Consider the following 22,551-nt stretch of genomic DNA (forward strand, 5'->3'; position numbering starts at 1 on the left):
CACAGGGGTTAACGAATAAAAGGTGTCTGACAGAAATGGTTTCACTCACTGCCACCAACAACCACCCCCCCAAAACAAAAACAAAAACGAAACAAAAGAAAAAAAAACAAGAAAAACAGGATTTCACTCACTCTTTCCATGCCCAGGGCAGAAAATACTGTTCAAATATGACATCTTGTACTGAGCCCAGATCAGGCTTCCCAGAAGTCTACATGCTTCTATAACCTCTGTCAGTAGGTTACAGTGTGAAAGCAAAATTGACTCCTTGACAGATCTCCATTATAGGTAAAATTTACATCACATCCCACAGTTAGGAAAACAAACAGAAAGAAAGCAACATCACACCCTGACACAAACCAAGCAAACAGTCACTAAGTTTAGTTTGAGTTTCAAAATAAATGGAATCGTGGGTGTTCTCGTAAGTTACTGACTTTCTAACAAAAGCATCTTTATCTCTGATTTTTATAATGCTGATACCCGACATTATGTCAGAATCTTCTTGGATACAAGTGTGAGAACATTCTTCTTTTTTTCTACCATGAACAAATTACTGCAAATTTGATAAATTGGTAATTTTGAAGATTTTTTTTTCTTTAAGTATTTTTTGTGTTTTGAATTGATGAGCCGGTTTTTCTGAAATCTGGCTCTCTTGCAAGCTGTCTTTATGAGCAAATGACTTTTCTTCCCTAGATGTTTTTGCCTTTGCATCTTCCTTTCATAGGAGTTAAAACATAAAATGATATATGGGGCGCCTGGGTGGCTCAGTCAGTTAAGCGTCCAACTTTGGCTCAGGTCATGATCTCACAGTTTGTGGGTTCGTGCCCTGTGTCTGGCTCTGTGCTGACAGCTTGGAGCCTACTTCGGATTCTGTGTCTCCTTCTCTCTCTGCCCCTCCCCCACTTGTTCTCTCTCCTTCTCTCTCTCTCTCTCAAAAATAAACATCAAAAAAAAATTTTTAAAAACATAAAATGATATCTAGCTATATTTGGATGAGAAGGATCTGGAAGATCCTTTTCTGTTCAAAAAGCATAGGATCAATGCCGTTATTTAGTAGAAAATAGGACAATCCAGATTTCCCTCCCTTGGTTTCCAGTTCATCTATCTCATTACTAATAGGCACAGGGTCCTGGATAGATAGTTTTATTGATAGAATCTTGAATATTTGGGTTTTCATAAATTATACAGTTTTATAAGTAATCAATACTTATAACAGAAACCTGGTCTTCAAAATCTGAATACAAGCAATACAGTCAAAACTGGAGCTAATGGCTAAAATACTTTAGAATAATACCCTGTATTCAGAACCAACATATCCTCCTATATTCTGGAGTGGTATACTCTGAAAGGCTCATAAAAGCTAATGCAAATTGTATGGTATTTCCCCCCTCTTTTCATTATTTGAGTCAAATAATAGGCAAACCTATTTCTTGAAACACAATGGAACACTGCCTCTTCCTCAAAGCCCTAGCTCAAATTAAATATTATGTTCATGAAAGCTTATTGAATCATTAATTGCATGCCCATATGAGAAATTCCTTATGATACATAAGTATTTCCTTGTTGAATATGGGAGTAAAGTATTTACACTTTTGGGGTGCCTCGGTGGCTTAGTTACTTAAGCGACCGACTTGATTTTGGCTCAAGTCATGATCTCAAGGTCACAAGAGTGAGCCCCTGTCAGGCTCTGCGCTGAGTGTGGAGCCTGCTTGGATTCTCTCTCTTCGTCTCTCTCTGCCCCTTCCTTGCTCATACACGTGCATGTGCACTCTCTCTCTCTCTCAAAATAAATAAATAAACATTAAAAAATATTTACACTTTTTTTTGCTTTGGATATTTAAAAATGATGGTGGTCTCTGGCATGTAGAAGGAACGACAAGGAATCCCAGGGCTTGAGTTCTATTAGGAGTTGTGATTTAAATTTGTTTTAAGGTTTTTAGCCTGGCAGAGCCATCCTGAAGAGGAAGAGCTGAAGAAACCTATTTTGAATTGGAAAAGAAAAACTCAGTGTATTGTGGTATGGATGTATTTAATTCTTTTACACTTCCTGTGAAGTCAGAGTAAGTGAGGATGCCAAGCAAGCAAGAATGGCTGAAGTTTAATGGAGTTTCTCACATGAAAGCTACTGGAATGAGGAAATTCTAGAAGAGAGAAATCTACAATAGTGCATTGCCTGTGCCTGTTCTTAATATTTGAATGAGAATGGGAGATACCTTATAGACACCATTTGTTCCCAGTTGCTATAGACCCAAAATAGTTTTTTACAACAAGGGTTGGGGTATGTATGGGTCTCAATTATCACTCAGTGGTGAACTTCTGGAAAGAAAGCCCATGAATCCCTCCAGTGAGGATATGGAAAAAGACTTCTGGTGTGGGTCAAAAAAGGGGACAATATATAATGGAAATGGAAATCATGATAGTAAGCCAGATTTAGAATTCAGTCTTAGGGTGGAAGAAAAGAAAATTCTCCATGGAATCTGGCTGAGGCAATGAAAGTACTGAGTACAAACTCTGATATGTCCAAGATTTTTCCAAAATCGTGTTCTTGGTTTCCTCCCCACAGAGCCTCTCATACCATGATGATCCAGGATTCCAGCTTCTTTGGGGAAGATTCACAGGGAGTTTAACCGAATGTAAGGTGGAAGTGAGGTGACTAAAGCAGAGGTGAGTGAAGCCCAGAGGGTTGCTGGGCTCCACACTGGGGGTACATACACAGTGTGTACATTTCAGAGCCTCAGATACCTTACTTACATAATATATATTGGTGGGATTCAGTGTTGCCTTTTGCTCTTGGCCACATTAGTCTCAAATCTGAGGGTTCTAGAAATCGAAGCAAATGCAATTTTAAGGCGCTCTTCAGAGTTTGATACCTTTACTCACTTACCAAAGTCACAAACTCAAATCTTTTTGATGTAAGCTGGCCAGTGACACTTTGTGCCCTTTGAATGTCTGTGAGAGCAGATCAGTTATCTAAGTTGGACATCTACGTGGAAGGCTGCTCCTCCAATTTGTCACCAGGTTTTATGGGTGTGGAGGGCACTTCCAGATTCAGTTTGCTTGTGATTTGGGTTGGGAGGTGAGGAGGGTGATGGTTGGGGTATCAGGTTGAATCGCTAGTGTGCAGGATGAGTGAAGCAAGTTGTAGGCTGACTGGGGCCTTGTGCACAATCAGCTTAATCAAATTTTGGAAGCAGGCAATGCTTAAATTTGGCATCTTCAACCTCTCCCTAACAATCATGCGCTTCCTGAACTGGCCAGTCCTTTATTACTTTTCTGCTCCTTATCCGGTCTATCGTGTTGCTATCACTACTAAACTGAAAATAAAGACAGCGTTAGATAATGGCTTAAACTGCACATCTTTGCAGAAATGTCAGTAAGGCACCCTTGACAATCTTTCTCAGAAGATTTCCAGACTGAAAGAGGTGAGTATTGAAAATGAACAACCCAACGACAGTAGGTGCCCTGGAGAATCATATGTACTCAGTTCTCCTGGCCCACCTACCTACTCTGATGGCTGCCTGAACTTGTGACTGATGAGCAAGAATCATGGCTCATGTTATTATCTATCCGTCAATCAAACCTTTCCCTAATTTCCTCAGGCAACCCACTCTTCATGGGAGTATGTAGTCTGGCTGTGTGCTGTTCCTGTTATGTTAATGGAGGATTCTCAGAAAACAGGAACCAACAGAGTGATGTGTTACTTTTGAAAATTATAGCTTTGAGAGCAAGTTTTTAAAATAACTCTTTGCATATGTGATGAGAGAAAATCGAGAAACAGAAAAGTTTTCTGAGAGGTTTATACTTAGCTTGAAGCTCTGAAAGAAAATTGGAAGGGAGAAATGGTCACAAAATCCTAGATCTCCTTGAAGTCATCAGGTTTTCTGCTCAGATGTGAGTATTCACAGGGCTGCTGAGTCCCTGATTTATAGAGGATGCTCCTAGCATTTCATTGCCCCCAAAGAAGCCAGAAACATGGGGCTTCTTCCTGGCTGTGTGCATGAAGAAGTGGGTGATGTCCAGAGTGACCATAGCTTTACTCAGTCCACAGTGGGAGACTCTTGAAAGCGAAAGTGAGTGCTATTCATCATTGCCCTGGAAGAGCGGGAGTAAACCAAGACTGTGGTCCAGACAATTTGAGAGGTATGATCTCCCTAGCATTGCACCTTTTCCAGGTGGGCAGACTGATTTGTTAGTGCTTTCTAGGTCTACTGGCTTCAGCAACAGGCAGATTAGATGGCCCCAAAGAGCAGTATACAGGAAATGGCCTATCCTGCTGCACACAGGGTCTTGCAGAATCACTGACTCCTCTGCTAGAGTATGTTCCAATCCTACTTGTGATGAAATAGGCTGGGACAATTTATGAGAGCATCCAAAAGTAGGAGTGGTCTGAGTAGTGAGGAGATGTGGAGCTCAGCCTCAAGTCTTTCAGAATTAATGGCTTTGCTCAGAAGTCTTCTAGTTGCTTCTGGGAAAGCAAAGCATCTTACCAAGTACCTAGGATAGCAGTTGGGAAATTAGCTATCGGCAAACGATTTTTACAGCGCTTGCCGCTAGCATTGTAGGTGGGCACGTTCTGCCATAACAATTTGGGACAAGTGTCCCAGGAGTTCCAAGCATGGCCTCTGGAGTCAGACTACCCAAGTGTTAATCCCAGCTGGACCACTTGCTGCCTGCGAGGGCAAGGCACTACATTGCCCTGCACTTTAGTTTTCTCAACTGTGAGATGACTATAATAATACTTCTAGCACAGGCTTGTTTCAAGGATTTTAGATTTATAACAGCCCCTGGAAATGAATGTTCGCTGTAACCAATAAATGATCCCCATGGTCCTGAACCCCCCAGATCATTACAAGGAGCAGAGATGGAACAGCTGTAGCCCATTAGACAACCCTTATCTTTGACTATTTGTGTTTTTACCATCTCCTCGTGCAATTTATCTTAACCATTTTTCTGCCCCATTACCAGAGGTTTTGTAAGGCACCTGTTCCCAGCTGGGATTTGAGGGTAGGGGACATACGTCCCCAGTAGACTCATTAGGAGATTGTTGAAGCTGTGGGTAGATCCCTTGTCTTGACTAGGCTTAATTTTTGTTCTGTTGAGATCAGCAGTGGCACAGAAATTTTAAGACATCGAGGGGTCTACAAACCATTCAAAGAATCATTCTAAGCCTTTTCATTCTCTATTCAAAATAGAATTACACGGGGGGCACCTGGGTGGCTCAGTCAGTCAAGCATCCGACTTCGGCTCATGTCATGACCTTGTGGTTCGTGAGTCTGAGCCCCATGTCAGGCTCTGTGCTGACAGCTCAGAGCCTGGAGCCTGCTTCAGATTCTGTGTCTCCCTCTCTCTCTGCCCTCTCCTACTTGTGCTTTGTCTGTCTGTGTCTCTCTCAAAAATAATCATTAAATTTTTTTTTTAAACAGAGTCACATGACTCTCAGATATCATCACATTGGTTTTCGCCTACAGCCTGGGAGGTGAGTTCTTCAAAAAGCACTAGCAGGCTTTTTCCCCCGTATTTGTGGGCATATACCCCCTGACCGACTTGTCTGTCTTAAGGATAGTTCTAAGTAAACTGCTTCCCGGCTCCTTTTATTATCCCTGAAGAGGGAAATAAGTTGAGTTCAATAAGCAGCTCCAGGTTTTGAGACTGACATTAAAAAATAAGCTGGCAGGATTTTTGAGCTAAGACTCTCAGAGGAACTTAGCAAACATATATTCCACATGCTACAACAATGGAAAATTTGTCTTTCTGAGAACAGGTATCTATAAATCTTGGTGTGATTTTCTTGAGAACAAAAGCTAACTGTCAAACTGATTCCTTAAATAAAGAAAAGTAACTTTAAATATATTGTAAAAGCTAAGAGGACTTTTAAGCCTATTAAATAGAATTTAATTATGATTTCAGTGAAACTTTGCAATACCAGAGTGTCTGTGGATATGCATGAAATGGAGGCAATTTAAAGATTTTTTTTTTCCTTCTTTGTCATAATATTGATATACCAGGGATCAGCCGTCGTAGCCCCATTTGATAAATGCTCAAAGCAAAATACATTTTAGCTCCAGCCCTAGGTGCCTTCTACCAGTATGCTCTGACCTCAGAATGAGGGTCTCAGTGAGATCCATGTGAACCCAGGGGCTGCCTTGGAGGTGTGGGGTCCTGGAAAGCCTGACTAAGGAAGATGATATGACTGTATTGAATCATCTGGGAAGTCCCTCACCTAACTGAACTGTGTGTCGTAACACCACTCTGGCTATCCCCTGAGTTTTTCCTAAAGAGTAGATGGAGCCACTGATGAGCCCCCAAATTCCTGGAGGCTTCGTCTTAGCTCTGTCCATGACCACCGCTCTGCCCTCAGGTCCCTCTATTGGACACTCAGGCCTTCATACCTAAGTATATCCTTTCTTTCTTGCCTTAGTCTTTGATGTTGCCTTTTTGTTAGCGCTCCTGCTCCCTTCTACAACTCGCTAGTATTGCAGAACCTAGAAGCCTGGAAACTACTTTTCTTACAATTCTTTGCCAGTAGAGCTATGGTTTATGTTCTATTCCACGAGAAGGTCTCACACGGTGTTTGGGAGATGGAAGAAGAAAAGCCATCCCTTCTTCAGCAGTGGTGAGCAGGCACGTGGGCTTCAGTAGACAGCAGCTGTAGGGTTTTGACAGTAGTTTTGGGGTGACCACCTGTGATTCAGCGGTGGCAGTTCCTTGCAACCTTTGGACATTCATCTAGCTGAAATTCTAATCCTTTGTTTCCCTTTGGTATTTTGGCTTTAGTTATTTATTGCTGTCAGATTTAAAAATGTGCCTTCTAGAATACTTTCTAACTATTAAAGTAGAACAACAGGAATGGTAGTAGTAATATTAAAAAGTATCGCTCATTAAGCAGTTACAAGTGTCACACACTGTGCTGAGATTTTAAGTGCTCATTTAATCATTAAAAGAATCGAGGTAGTCTTTCATTTTTATTATGTCTGTTTTACAATAAAAACAGACCCACAGAGGTTAAGTCCAAGGTCGTATAGTTGGTTTAGAGCCAAACCAGATGGAAATTTAGGTCTCTCTAGCCCCAATGTTTCTGTTGATTCATTTAATAAATATTTTTTGAGCACTCATTTTGTCCCAGGGACACTTTTAGGTGCATGAGAGGAAAAAAACTAGTACCCCACAAAAATCAACGTGCCACAAAAAATGAGGAGGTGAGTGATGGAGTCCAACTTGAAAAATTTGTGGGGAATAACAGGCACATATATCCCATCAATATGCTGTTATGGTTATTTAAGAATGAAATAAAAATATTTTTCTTTGAGTCTATGCGTATTAGTTTTTCAAAAAGCAACAGATTTGCCAGGATATACAAACCTACTCAGCTGCTTGAAACTATTTAATAAATAGAACTGTTTGCCCTAGACATGCTATGAAAAAAATTACTTGATACAAAGAATGCCATGAACTGAGAGAGTTTGGGAAGCTCTGGGCTAGAGGATAGAAGTGAGATAAATTTCAACTTTAGATTTACTGATGTAGTCTTAAAATTTTATCAGTTGCTCTAAATTTCAGGTTTTATCTTTTCCTCAAAGCACATCTCGATCCTCTGTAAATATATGCGCCCTGTGCTTTACTTTAAAATTTTCCTAAAAGCAAAGAAATACAGAGAAATGCAGGCAGGGTTTCCTTGTTAATAAAATACTGCAGCTTCCAACTGCTGTTACTAGTCTTACACAGCTTTTTCCATTTTTCAAACCTTTATTAAAATGCCACTTTTGTAGGGAAATTAATTATGAAAAAAGGAATTGAGTATTCAGGGTCATATTTTGGAAGCAGACAAGGAATTGCTTCCTTAGAGAATGCTCTGAATCTGAAATCATCATTCTGTGCTGATGCCCCCCCTCCTCCCCCTCCCCGTTGTCCCCTGGGGCTGCCCCGTCATGGGGACCTTGTTCTCCACCCTCTTCCCACTGACCTCTAGTTGAACAGAGGCTTCAAATCCATGTGTCACCAGTGATTTTCTAAAATTGGCTCCCTAAAAATTCAGAGCCCGTTTATTTCTCTAAGGAGCTTGTATGGTATGGTATTTGACATTATTTTTTTCTAAAAGGCAAGTTAACTTGTGTTTGCCAGAATTTATTCTCTTGCTGGTCAATTATTTCTGTGTTCAGGTCCATTGTGAGTTTTCTGATCGTATTCTCACAGAGATTCCTTAGAGTTTATGAACCAATGAAATCTTGTTATAAGCAACTTCCAGACACTCAGTTTGAACTAAATATATATGTGCTTTTTATAAAAACAAAAACAAAAATATTGTTAATGGTATCCTTTCCAAACCCTTGAATCCCCCATTAGTCATAAAGTATTCTAACAAGTACATGAGATGATAAAGGGTATAGGCATTTTTTTAAAAGTTTATTTATTTTGAGAGAGAGCGAGAGAAAGCAGGACTAGGAGAAGGGCAGAGAGAGAGGGAGAGAGAAGATCCCAAGCAGGGTCTGCACTGTCAGCATGGAACCCAATGTGGGGCTCGAATTCATGAACTGTGAGATCATGACCTGAGCCAAAATCAAGAGTCGGACGCTTAACAGACTGAGGTGCCCAGGTGCCCCAATATCATTTCTTTTTTTTTTTTTTTTAATTTTTTTTCAACGTTTTTAATTTATTTTTGGGACAGAGAGAGACAGAGCATGAACGGGGGAGGGGCAGAGAGAGAGGGAGACACAGAATCGGAAACAGGCTCCAGGCTCCGAGCCATCGGCCCAGAGCCCGACGCGGGGCTCGAACTCACAGACCGCGAGATCGTGACCTGGCTGAAGTCGGACGCTTAACCGACTGCGCCACCTAGGCGCCCCTCATTTCTTTAATAAAGACTCTCATTTATCCGCAGACCTGTTTAGCAGCCTCTGTTTCACACTCTAATCTAGTCATCCTTTTGAGACACTCAACTCTGAACAGGGAATCACAAGCATCATTCTTCTCCAGCTGACTTCCAGTACCCTAAGTATAAATAACATTTTCTTGACATCCCTGTATCTAAAGCATTTAGCACCCTAAACAAATAATGTTTGGTAAACATTTGTTGAAGGAAGAGAGGAGGGAAAGGTGGAAGGAAAGAGAGAAAGAAGGGCGGAAAGAACAAAAGAGAGAGAAAGTATGGGGAAGAATGGGTCCAAAATTATTTACTGAAACCTATAATGACTACAGCAATTAGAAACAAGTAGGAACCTGCTTTTACTTATTTTTAATTTTCTTATCTTTAATTGAAGTATAGTTGACAGACAATATTATATGAGTTTTAGGCATACAACATAGTGATTTGATATTTATATAGAAATGTCACCATGATAAGTGGGGTCACCATCTGTCACCACCAGTTACTATAATATCATTTATTCTATTTCCTGTACTGTACTGTTCATATTCCTGACTTACTTATTTTAAAGCTTATTTATTTATTTTGAGAGAGAGAGAGAGAGAGAGAGATGGGGAGGGGCAGAGAGACAGGGAGAAAGAGAATCCCAAGCTGGTTCCGCACTGTCAGTGTGGATCCCAACTTGGGGTTCAGTATCATGAACCATGAGATCATGACCTAAGCCGGAATCAAGAGTCAGATGCTTAACTGACTGAGCCACTCAGGTGTCCCCTGACTTATTTGTTTTATAACTAGCAGTTTGTACATCTTCATCCCCTTCACCTATTTCGCCCATCCCCTCACCACTCCCCCCGGCAATCACCAGTTTGTGCTCTTATTTATTTAGGACTCTGCTTTTAAAGTGTTTTCTAATAATGATAACAGTAGGCCTTGAATGGCAAAGAAATAACTGGTAATGGTGTCTGTCTTCTTGCCAAGCTCTGCAGATTAAAAAAAATACTAAGGGAAATGGCATAATCAGCAATTAAGTAAATCCACCAGCCTTTACATAAAGCCTATCACTATACAGTAAAATAAGTATAGTGTAGTATAGAAGTCTACTTCTATAGAAGTATAGAAGGAATAGAATGAGTGCAAGGGCCGGTCTCCAAGAAATAGCAGACAGATGTCTCAGATAACCACAGAAATCACTCCCTGTAGCACTGATAAGGAAGAACAAAGCACAGACATCATGATTCAAAGATTCTTCAATGACACTGAATCATTCTTTTCCACAATCACTGTCAACTGATCAGGATTAGCCTCACGGCTTTCTTCCTTAGAATGTAAGCCCCAGGAAATCCAGGGAGCTTGTTTCTAACCTTGCATGGCTTTTACTCCCCTCAGTTAAATACTCTCCACAGTTCTTTTCCACAATAGTTGCTTTAATCAGAGGAACTATACTGTCTGCTCCTGTTTCTCTTATGTGTGAGTATTTTGCATTTAACAACTTGACCATCCACAGGGTCTCCTGAATGAATATCTACCTGAGTGTGTATTTTCAATAGGCCAGTGGCGTCCCTTTGATTTATTGACCCAAGTCTAGCGATCACCCTATCATCACTTAAGTGCAAATCATTGATTGGAGGAGTCCTGGGGAAGAGCGGGATTGGTCCTTGTAAAATCATTGCTGCCTCTCAGAAAAGCAAATAAACCTTATGCCAGACTCTGTCACATCACCTCACATGAATTGGCAGGGTCATTAAATTTGCTTTCACCACAGTGTAAATAATTCAGACCAGAGAGATTAATTGGCTGATTTTTTAAAGAAAGAGAAACCATGGATTTACAGTCATTGCTTGTTAATTTAAGGTGTCATAGCAACCCAGGATACCCAAAACACTGGACTTTTCCTTTTGCTTTGCCCAAACTATAGCAATTAGTAAAAAAGAGGGATAGAAATTCTGCAGGCGCAGCCAGCAGTGAGTTAGAAGACCACTAGAGAGAGTCTTGAAGAGGGTTTCATGAGTGTATTCCATATTAGGGGTGGGGACCTTAAAATCCGAGGCCTCTAAGGAGGCCACTGAACAATAGACAGTGCCTACTGAGGCCAGTTTCCAAGAGATTTAGCAGACTTTAAACTCCTGAGGACAAGATTTGGTTTTCATTTACCTTTGTTTTTCCCTACCCTCTCCCCACCCAGAGTAGCTTCCCCCTAAATGTTTGCTGGTCACATGCCTCACTGTCAGGGCCTTATGAGGATAGTTTATACCTGATAACCCTTACTCTTGACCACTCACTAACTTACACCATAGTCCCTTGTGAAATTGCCTTCAATTAAAATTGTCCTGAAAACCGACAATCTCTTTACAACTAAATTTATTAGCTACTATTTTATTTAATAACTAAATTTAGTGGTTTGAATTGAGTCTTCATCCTTTTTGGCCCCATATTAGTGTTTAGCATTTGACCATCATGATTTCTTAAATCTTTCTCCTCCATTGACTTCCAATGCATTGCTTTATCTGAGGTCCTCTCTCCTACCTTCTCTTGGTTCCTCTCTCCTCTTGTGCCCTTGCAACTGTAACTTCTACAAACTTCTCTCCTTTATCTTCTCTTTATACTCTGAGATAGGGGCCTTAAATCTTCATCCATGTGTCTATTTCTTAGGAATTATTCATAGAAGGCAAGTTACTGGGTCAAAGAGTATGTCTATTTTAAAATCTTTCAATTCATGTCACAAATCGTTTTCTAGGAAGGTTATAACAGTTTACATTCCCACTTGCAGTACATTAGAATGCCTACCTTGCTGTATGCACATCACTGTAGAATGATAGCTTTAAAATATTTGGTAATTTCTTAGGTGAAATTAATAATATAATTCTTTTTTATAGTGTAGCTAAGCATCTTAAAATGCTACATGTTTGGGGTGCCTGGGTGGCTCAGTTGGTTAAGTGTCCAACTCTTGATTTCGGCTCAGGTCATGATCTCACAAACCGTGAGATTGAGCCCCACATCAGGCTGTGTGGTGAAAGTGTGGAGCCTGCTTGGAATACTCTCTCTCTCTCTCTCTCTCTCTTTCTGCCTGACCCGTGCTGGTGGCCTCTCTGTCTCTCTCAGAATAAATAAAAAAAAAAAAAAAAAAAAAAGCTACATGCTCTAGGCCCTTTTTATGCTGGGGATCTCTGAGTAGATGTGAAAAGAAAGAAAGTGTCAGGGGACCAAGAGGTCAGGGGGCCAAAAAAGGACAATTATGAGATTTGGTTTAGTTCACCAAATAGTTTTATGCCACTAGGAGCAATGAGCCCCTTTTATGATCCATACAGACGTATGGATCCTGAAATTAGGTGCAGAGAGTGGGGGTGCCAGTGTTTCTCCCACCTTCTGTAGTGGCTTCTGGCATATTCTGGTCCAGAGAGAGTTTAGGAAGGCATTACTCATTATGTCCTCACTAATAACACGGTGGGGAGAAATTCTGCCCAGGTTTTGGCAGGTCTTCCCTGTATTTAATACACAGGGCTACTGTCATTACTGGTGATTGTATATAACTTCATAAAAGCTGGGACTAGGCATACCAAACCTACAAAGAATCCTTAAAGTCTTTCAATTGACTTCAGAAATATCACTAGCACGTATATTTTTATGAAAGATACGATCTTCTTGCAGAAGAATTTGCAAAGATAAATAAGACCCATACTCTGCTTTCAAGTAGCCCATGTAACCAAGCAAAGAGATAAAACAGACGTTAAAGTGAACGTTAAAGCACATGCATGCCAGTAAACCGAGTGCCATTAGGTTAAGTACAAATGAAAAGCATGAATGAAAAATGGAGGAACTGCCAGGAAGAAACATTTATAATCTGATGGAAATGGGCAAAGTTTCACAAATAACATGGCATTTGCTATAAACGTAAAAGGCCGGACAAGATTTTCACAAGTAGAATGAAGGTTTGATTTCGGGGGAGGAAGCAGCATTTCAAATGGAAGAAATTGTGCACGGGCAGAGGTTATAGATGGAGGACAGCAGTTTCTCCAAGACTGGCAGGTTCATGTTCAAATTGTGGGTAAGTGTCAAGATGATGAGACTGTATTGCATTCAGTAGCCATTGGGAGCCATTGAGAGGCTCTGAATATGGAAAAGATTTGGTACTGAGTTTTATGGAGAAGTGGTATTGTGACAGCAGCATAAAGTCTAGATTAGAATAAAGAATGGGACTATGATGCCCAATTAGAAGGCTATTATTCCATTAGTCCAAGAAGAAAGTAAAGTACACTTGAATCAGGGAGGCAGGAATAAGAAGAAAAATGAGGAAGGAGATACAGAAAGGCCTGGTGGAAACAAAAGCTAATGACTTAGCACCTAATTAAATTTGAGACAAGGGGACAGATTTCAAATCCAGGTGCCCAGGAGACTATTAAAATTATGGCATTATTAATAGATAATGAATGCAGAAGAAGGAAATAATGTAGGGAGAGAAATGAGTTTGAATTTGAACATACTGCTTTTAATCTATTAGTTTTTATTCATTTACTTGCTAAGTAGGCAATTGGAAATGAAGGTTTGGGAATTAGGAGAGAAAAAAATAATTAGGAATATTTAGGGCCAATTAGCATGATTAATCTTGAGAGGAGCACATGACCCAAGGCGGGTGGATCAGATTCCTTTCTTAGGAACAAAAGAAAGTGGGGAATGGCCTGTCTGCTCTGCTGACAGCCAGCCGCTCTGCAGCGTGAGCTAGCTAGTCAAGAGGGAGGAATGGGGATGAATGAGGGAGAGTCTTGGTGGCACTCGAGGCCCTAAGAAATGACTGCATTCCTTTCCATGGTTACTTGAGCCTTATGATAAATGTATCCCTTTGCCTAAACTAGTTTGAAGAGAATCGCTATAATTTGCAACCAAAGGAATCCTGACTATTAACATTATTAAAAAGGCAGACCTAGTCTTCAGATATTTCATTTCAATTTTAAATGTGCTATAGGATTTATTCTCTCATTCATTTGACATTTATTAAGTGTCTGCTCTGCTCTGGGCATTGTGATAGTCTCTGAAGATAAATTGGATATTGAATTGGAGAGAGGACTGAATGCAGCAGGAAGGTTTTGTAGTAAGTGGTCCTGTAGTAAAGACAAACCCCAATTTATGAATGGGCAGAAGTCCAAATACCCTCTCGTAAATTGGCTGTTTGACAGTTGGAAGAGATAACTCCACAGAAACCTCATTGTGAATGGTGGTGATGTGCCTGAGAGAGCTTGGGAGAAAGCCCATTGCATATTTAATGCAACACAATTAGACATACAGAACCATAGTGTGGCCACGTGTAGCATGTTTTCCTAAAAGGCTCATCTCAGGACAGCTTCTCAGGGCGGCACCTCAGAACGTCAGGTGCAGGTCAGGCTTGGGTGGATTCTCCTGGGTTGGAAGATGTCCTTGTTCCCACCTCGTGGAATGACTGTGGCAGCTGTAGCGTGTGGAATGGGATTTTCAAAATTCTTAATGTGTGAGGAAGGACAGGCATCTTAGTGGCGGCAAAGACCTTCCTGGGCATCGCAGCTCTGGTGGGGATCTCTCAGCCTCGCGGTCGTGTTCCCAAGTTACAGTTCTGTACAGGATATTTGCAAGTTGGGCATGTCAGAGGGAGGTGTATGCATCAAACAGGCGAATTTAAATTTCTACTGTCTGTGCAATGGGGACAAACTCATGATAATGTAATTGCAAGGTTTTATATTCTGAAATGTAAATGACAAAGAGATAAAGATTACACATGCTCACTCAGATATTTATTTTAGGCATGCATTTATCTATACATTTAACAAGTCTTTATTAAGTACCTCCCATACCTTTCATGTGCTCAGCAGAATGGCATGCACTGGGATATGGAAATAAGTAAATGCGGGAACTCGTAGTCTAATAATAGGACAAAATAATTAGTCAAAAAAACAATGAATGTAGCATTATTGGAGCACAGAAGCCCTTAACAGAGTTGCGATTCCTCCAAGATGCACTTTTTTTCTCCATAGCGCCTATTACCCCCAGGCATAAAGTATATACTTATGTCTTGTTTATTTATCTTTCGTTACTTGAATATAAGTCCTGTGGGGGCACAGGGAAAAAATGAATTCAGGCCTTCCCAGACACTTACAGGAAAAAGTAGGAAGAATGAGTGCTGTTTACTAGTCTGTCAAGGAGAAGAACATGGGAAAGGCAGGGATGAAAAAAGAATATCTCAAGAAGTTTGACTCACAGAATCCTTGTGGACTGTGATAAAATAATAATAATAAAAGCAAATAATAACAGCAAATATTACTATAGGGCCATTGATGTGCAAGGCACCGCTGTGAGCATTTTGGATGCATCGATGCACGCAACCTTCAGAAGCCTGTGGATTGGTGCTATTTTGGTTCCCGGTTACAGGGAGGACACTGAGGCACAGAGAGACTCTAAACAACTTGCGAAAGACCACCTGACTGGTAGGGACAGGAGCTAGGATATGAACTCAGGTCTGGTGGGAGAAGGCGGAATAAGTCAGAGAGTGGCCAGATGAAAAAGGCTTTGAATATCATGCTAAGAAACCTTGCTTTTGCTCGGAGACAGTGGAGGACCTCTGAGCAGATTTCTGCAGGGGATCTACCTGATCAGATCTGGGTGTGAGAAAGAGCACCCTGGGTTAGAGTACAGGATAGACTTGAGGGAGAAGAGGGCTGCAAGAGTGAAAGTAGAGAAGAGACAATGGCAGCAGTTCACGGAAGTAATGAGGACTGAATTAGAATGCTGGCAAAGGGGGAAGAAAGCAAAGAGAAGAGTCAAAATGATGGAGGAGATATACGCCCCGAGGAGGATGATCCATTTTGCCAATTCACCTTCCTGGTAGCAAAGTTTGACGCTGTCCATTTCTCTGCCACCTTGCCCACATATAATTTTAAATTATTCTATAATTTTAAATTATTTCAAGTTTAATAGACAAATAATGTTGCTCCTATTTTCATTTCTTTGCTTGTTGAAGATGCCATTTTTTCCACGTGTGAAGACCATTTGTATCTCTATATGTAAATTGTTCTTTGCCTACTTTTTCTAGCATAGTGTATTTTCTTCTTAATCCCTAAATTTTTTGGTATTCTTTTATTCGAATCTCCACACTACTCAGGTAGAGGTATTCTGCCCCCTTCTCTGGTCTCTGAGACCTGTGAGGACAATGAATCTGATCAGCACTGAATCTGATTAGAACTCCCCCTAATCCCCGACCCTTCTTAACCCCGGTATGAGGTTGGGTGTGCCCATAAGATAACTTCTGCAGTTACCACATTTGATTAAATACTTGTGAAATCTGATTCTGGTTTGAACAGCACCTGAGTAGTTTGATTTGGAGACGAGTTAAATCCTATTTAGCTACCAGATTTCTACCATAAAATTAAGCAAATAAAGAGACTCTTTGAAACATTTTGCTTGAAACGTTCTTGCTTTGATTTATAAGGAATCTTAACATCAGTGTGGATTATTAAAAACAACAACAACAACAACAACAAATAACTTTTTAAAAAAGCAGATGGAAGGCAAAACCTGGGAACTTTTTGGCTCAAATACTTTCAGCCCTAGAACAGTCAACATTCTTCACTGTGAGCGTCCTCCAAGGATTAGCCTATTTCTGTTCTCCCCATTCCACACATAAATATTAACTACCCTTAAATACGACCCATTTACTACTATCATTAATGAAAAAATTTAAATGCCAAGATAGTGTGAGACAAACTTGGATCTAAATAATTGTTACATTGTGCTATTTGTTCTCTACAGCTTGGTTCTCTAGCCGTTCTTGACAGAGGGGAAAGCGAGCGTGCTTGCCTTGTATGATAATTACAAAATGCCAGAAGGAGACTCTTGCATTTTTCAAGAGGTTTTAATGACTCCCAGGAAACTGGGGTGTAGTAGTATGGATCTTGTTGAGAGGATATAAACTTAGAGTTACAGAAAAATGATTGTCTGGTTAGAATGTGGAGAAGGGATAGATACTAAAAATTCCATCTGAGTTGTTTGGACAGTCAATGGGAAATTGAACTTCATAGAATGTATTTTTTCATGTTTTCAGCCTGACAGAATGGTAACTAAAAGGGTGGAGGAGAAATGGTACTGCAGAATTATATTATTGAATATAATCGAAACATATTGAAATAATATTTATAAAGACCACTGACTTCATCTTTCTTCCTCTGAGGAAAAAAAAAAAAAAGCCCTAAAGGTATATGACATCAACTGGAATAAACTTAGCACTGAAGATAATAAGAATATAACAGCAAAATATAATCTGCAATTATTTAAATTATTCCAAGAATGTTAAAAAATTTGTCACCTGTGTCATTGATGCATAACAATGATGTGTGTAATATGAAACCTATGTATTTCTTAAAACATAAATTCTCTGATATAAAAGTAATAAAAATACTATGTAAACTTTGGGAAAGATATAAATATACAAAGACTGAGGGGTGCCTGGGTGGCTCAGTCAGTTAAATGGCTGACTTTTGATTGTGGCTCAGGTCATGATCTCATAGTTCATAGGATCAAGCCCTGAGGAACCTGCTTGGGATTCTCTCTCTCCCTCTCTCTCTCTCCCCCTCCCCACTCTCTCTCAAATAAATATACATTAAAAAAAGACCAAAATAAGCTTAAATTCAGAAAATTGCTATGCATTTCCCAATGGTTTTCTTTTTAACTACTGTTGACTATAAAAACAATAAGAATATGGAGCTAGAATGTAGTATGCTGGGCTAAATAAGTCAGTCAGAGAAAGACAAATACCATATGATTTCATCCTTGTGTGGAATTTAAGAAACAAAACAGATGAACATATAGGAGGGATGGGGGAAGAAAGGAAAACAAACTATAAGAGACTCAACTATAGAGAACAAACTGAGGGTTAATAGAGGGGAGGTGGATGAAAGATGGGCTAGATGGGTGATGGGTATTAAGAAGGGCACTTGTGGGGCACCTGGGTGGCTCAGTTGGTTAAGCGTCTGACTCTTAATTTCAACTCAGGTCATAATCTCACGGTTCGTGGGTTCAAGACCCACATAGGGCTCTGCGCTGGCAGCATGGAGCCTGATCAGAATTCTCTCTCTCCCTCTCTCTCTGCACCTCCCCCACTCACACTCTCTCTCAAAATAAATAAACATTAAAAAAAAGGAGGGCACTTGTTGTGATGAGCACTGGGTGTTGTATGTAAGTGATGAATCACTGAATCTACTCCTGAAACCAATATGCACTGTCTATTAACTAATTAAAATAAAATAAAATAAAATAAAATAAAATAAAATAAATAAAACTATTCACCAATGCCAAGTAATATAAAGCAGGAAAAAAAAAAGAATTCCTCATAGAGCATGTGTAAGATATCAACATGTAATATAGTCTAAATATCATCATTACTTTCATCCACTTCATGAAATGCTACATTTTTTTCAAGGTTTGGAAATTTCCCTTTGCATTCTTTCTGAATAACATTCAAACTAACAAAGTTGACTCAGTAATTAGGGATGCTTGTACAAAGCAGGGGAAGATGTTAAGAGAGTAGCCTGACTTTGTACATCATTAGTTCATATCAAAATTCTTCATTTTATGACAACTTTTGAATTATTTGGGATGATATTGCAGAGTTTTAAGGAACTGAATTTTCACAAAACATGATGCTCATTGAAAAAAGTCAATGTTATGTGAATATAAGTGTTCATGACTTACATTTTTGTTGAATATATAGTATTATTTTTCTATTTAATGTTTTCTAAATCAAATTCCGTTTTCTCCGATATCAACAGGGTAACTATTGCAAGAAAGAAAACAAAGTTTCTCTTTTTTCTCTTTTGAATTTATGGAGTATATTTTTGCTTATCATTCTATATTTGACATTTTTGTTTCATAGCTGTAGGTAGGTTTCTTACATTCGTCAACATTTATAAGTTAATCTGACACATAGGAGTGCATTTCACTTAAAAAGGAGGGAACAACCTAGATATTTCATTTATTACTATCACTCCTATATTTCATCTTATTTCTGTTATTTCATATAATATTTTCTGATTCCGTATATTCTTGTTTTACCATGTTTTGTCACATTTGCTTTAAACTTTTGTTTCTGATAACTATATTCTGTCAATGTTCCATGAAGAAAGGAAGTTGGCATTTGATACAAAATAGTTAGAATTTCTAGAGACGCAGACTCTAACCTGGGACTCCAGGAATGAATTTCTCAACTTTGAAGAACTGACCTATCAAAAGAGCTGCTATCTTTGAAATAACCTTAGAAATACTGAGTTTAAGAATATGGTGCAGGGGCGCCTGGGTGGCGCAGTCGGTTAAGCGTCCGACTTCAGCCAGGTCACGATCTCGCGGTCCGTGAGTTCGAGCCCCGCGTCAGGCTCTGGGCTGATGGCTCGGAGCCTGGAGCCTGTTTCCGATTCTGTGTCTCCCTCTCTCTCTGCCCCTCCCCCGTTCATGCTCTGTCTCTCTCTGTACCAAAAATAATAAATAAAAAACGTTGAAAAAAAAAAATTAAAAAAAAAAAAAAAAAAAGAATATGGTGCATAAGTTGATATCCAGCATGTAGGAAGCTGGATTCTGCAATTAACTGCTACCCCTGCTGCTGCCATGGCTACATTGCCTGGGAAGCTGGAGACATTCTAGACCATGTTGTAGTGGCAAAGCCTTATGCCTCCACAGCCCTGTTTGCCAGGAGCTAAAATAGAAAAAGAGGCCAGGGATAATCTTGGTTTCACTTCCGCTTTCCAAAGGTTCTGTACTTTTACTTGACTGGTGAGAGCTAATTTTCACCCCAAACCCTAGCTATTGAAAAAGCCTGGTCCTGGTCCCGAATGCATTGCTTTGGTCCCCAGACTGTGTATAGGAAGGTCCCCTAGGAGGAGAGCGGGACAGAAATGGAGGTGGCCAATCCACAGTATCTGTTCTGAGATGGTTATGTTTTATTTCTAATCCTCTTTGAATTATTTGAAACTTCTCTGAGTTTTTTAAAAGTTTTGTTTTACAAAATCACTCTTTAACTTGGTAATTCTGAGAGGCAAGCGGTAATTCTCAGGTTTTGTTTATACATAAGTTGTTTTTGAACCTAACCTTTACATTTTGTACGTACATAAGAAACTATGTAATATTATATATATAAAAAGTATATAAAATTATTAATATTTCAGAACAGTTTTCTTGATATTTGCTTATAAGTTAATGGCCTATTGTCAGAGCCATCCTCCTTTGTTCCACTGATCTTTTGAATTTTATCCCTAGGTGTTTCTTTTTTTTTTAAATTTTTTTTAATGTTTATTTATTTTTGAGACAGAGAGAGACAGAGCATGAACGGGGGAGGGTCAGACAGAGAGGGAGACACAGAATCTGGAGCAGGCTCCAGGCTCTGAGCTGTCAGCACAGAGCCCAACGCGGGGCTCGAACTCACAGACTGTGAGATCATGACCTGAGCGAAGTCGGATGCTTAACCGACTGAGCCACCCAGGCGCCCCAATCCCTAGGTGTTTCAATGGAAAGTGTTGAAAAAGTGTATCTGAGACATTCTGTGAGTATCCAAAATTGTAATTTATTGACTTAAGGAAGTGTAATGTACTATAACAACACATTCTTTCATCAGCGTTATCATTTTACATCTTAATGCTATTTCTTAGTTTAAAATATTTTTTAATTTCTTGTAATTTAAGTATAGTTGACATACAATATTACATTAGGTATACAACATAGTGATCAGAATAAGTGTAGTTACCATCTGTCACCATACAATGTTATTAAAATATCATTGACTGTATTCCCTATGCTGTACTTTTCATCCTTTAGGAGGTTTTTATTTATTTTTTTTTGCAGGCTTTTATTATAAGTTTTTAAAATGTGGTCAATTTCCCCAAAGTAGCTCAAAGCAGAGTGATGTAGCTAGCCTTCATGGATTTTTCCCAAAATTATCATGATCTGGAATCATCCCTTACAATCTCTTTTATGTCAGTGAATATGCTTCATAAACATTCTAATTGTCTGATATTTAAATCAACCCACTAAATGTTAATTGTGTACTTAATATATTTCAGGATTATAATAATAATAGATCATGAACCTTTGAGAATGAATGCCTCATCTCATTCCCATGTGGGTATGGTCTAGCATAAATATAAATCAATAAACACTCTGACAAAAGTATAAATGAGATATCATAAAGAGTGTCATTAATTCTGCCTGGGGGTTAAAAATCAGGGCAGATTTCACAGAGGAGGTAACAGTTTACCAAATCTCTCAATTTTCTATTTTAAAAAATTACAAAGCAAAACAGAGGACAGCCAGTAGAACTTTTGCTTTAATTTAAATAAAAAATCAGAACAAATGTGAAACATTTTACACTTGTGATTTTTGTTTATGTTAAGACCTGTAGAAAAATAAAGGTGATGATGATAATGATTTTAATAGATGTTACTTGTTGCAGCTGGCTGGGTACCTATTCCCTGCCCATGCTAACACCTTAATTTTCCTTCTGGTATCTACCCCTTTTCTGATTAGTAGCAACTGTGTGGCTTCAGAGCTTGGCCCCAGCTTAGATGTGAGCTCTAATTAGTCTATTTCAATTAACAAAATTCCCTTTCTTAGCCAGTGATTGGTTTAAGGACCCAAATCTGTGACAAACTGAGTAGGAGTTCCTTGACCAGAGATAGGTTCAGGAAAGGGCACCCGACTAAATTTGGGCCAATGAAATGTAAGGGGAATTTTGAAAAGGGGATTCTGGGAAACTTTTCCTTACTCTGAAGGGAAAACCTTAAGCGAGTTCTTTCTTGTTGGCCATTGGCAGATACACTGGGGATACTGTAGCCGTCTGATTATGAGCCTGAAGATGAAGGTAATACACAGAGATGTTTACTACTTCCTCTTCCTCTTCAAGAATCACAGAGCAGTGGAGTTGAAGCCACTGAATTAAGTAAATCCTAAAACCCGCACGACCTATGGACTTACAGGTATGAGGGTCTATAAATGTTCCTGTTGTTTAAGCCAGTTTCATTTGACTTTTCCAATGCTTGCTATGGAAGGCCTTCCAATTAATTGAATAACTAACAGCTGAGAATAAAAAGAGCTAGCCTAAGACTTCAGATAAAATGCGACGGTATTTTTAAATAACATAAGTAAAAATGATAAAAGTGGGCAAGGGTGAAACTAGAGAACACATAATATTAGAAAGCTAACATAAATGAAAATAAAAAAGTAGAAAATGAGAAAAGTTACAAATCAATTTGGCAAATAATTGCTAAAATTGGGGAGAAATGACCAACTAAGCTATTGAAAAACTATAAAATTTTTTTGTGTACTGGTCAGGCTCTTTCAGTAAAAGAAAGGAATGACAGCATGTTACTTTACAATTGATAAAAATTAAATACAAGGGATGTTTCTGGCCAAAGGTACACAATAGAAATATCTGTGTAGTTTTTATTTTTTTATTAAAAAATTTTTTTTAGTGTTTATTTATTTTTGAGAGAGAAGGAGACAAAGTGTGAGCAGGTGATGGGCAGAGAGAGAGGGAGACAAAAATCTGAAGCAGCCTCTAGGCTCTGAGCTGTCAGCACACAGCTTTACGCGGGGGCTCAAACCCATGGACCATGAGATCCTGATGTGAGTCGAAGTCCCACACCTAATGGACCAAGCCACCCAGGCGCCCCTATCTGTGTAGTTTTTAGAAAACATCT

General features: G+C 39.3%; 1 long non-coding RNA gene across 1 annotated transcript; it reads left to right on the top strand.

Moving 5' to 3' along the window:
* Positions 1-1,928: 1,928 nt before the first annotated feature.
* Positions 1,929-21,824, top strand: LOC131490851 (uncharacterized). Its single transcript, XR_009251238.1, has 4 exons — positions 1,929-2,014; positions 2,561-2,661; positions 5,421-5,473; positions 21,666-21,824. It is a non-coding gene; the product is annotated as an uncharacterized LOC131490851 (long non-coding RNA).
* Positions 21,825-22,551: the final 727 nt, after the last annotated feature.

The sequence above is a fragment of the Neofelis nebulosa genome, chromosome 12 (genome assembly GCF_028018385.1).
Source record: "Neofelis nebulosa isolate mNeoNeb1 chromosome 12, mNeoNeb1.pri, whole genome shotgun sequence".
Classification (NCBI taxonomy): Eukaryota; Metazoa; Chordata; class Mammalia; order Carnivora; family Felidae; genus Neofelis; species Neofelis nebulosa.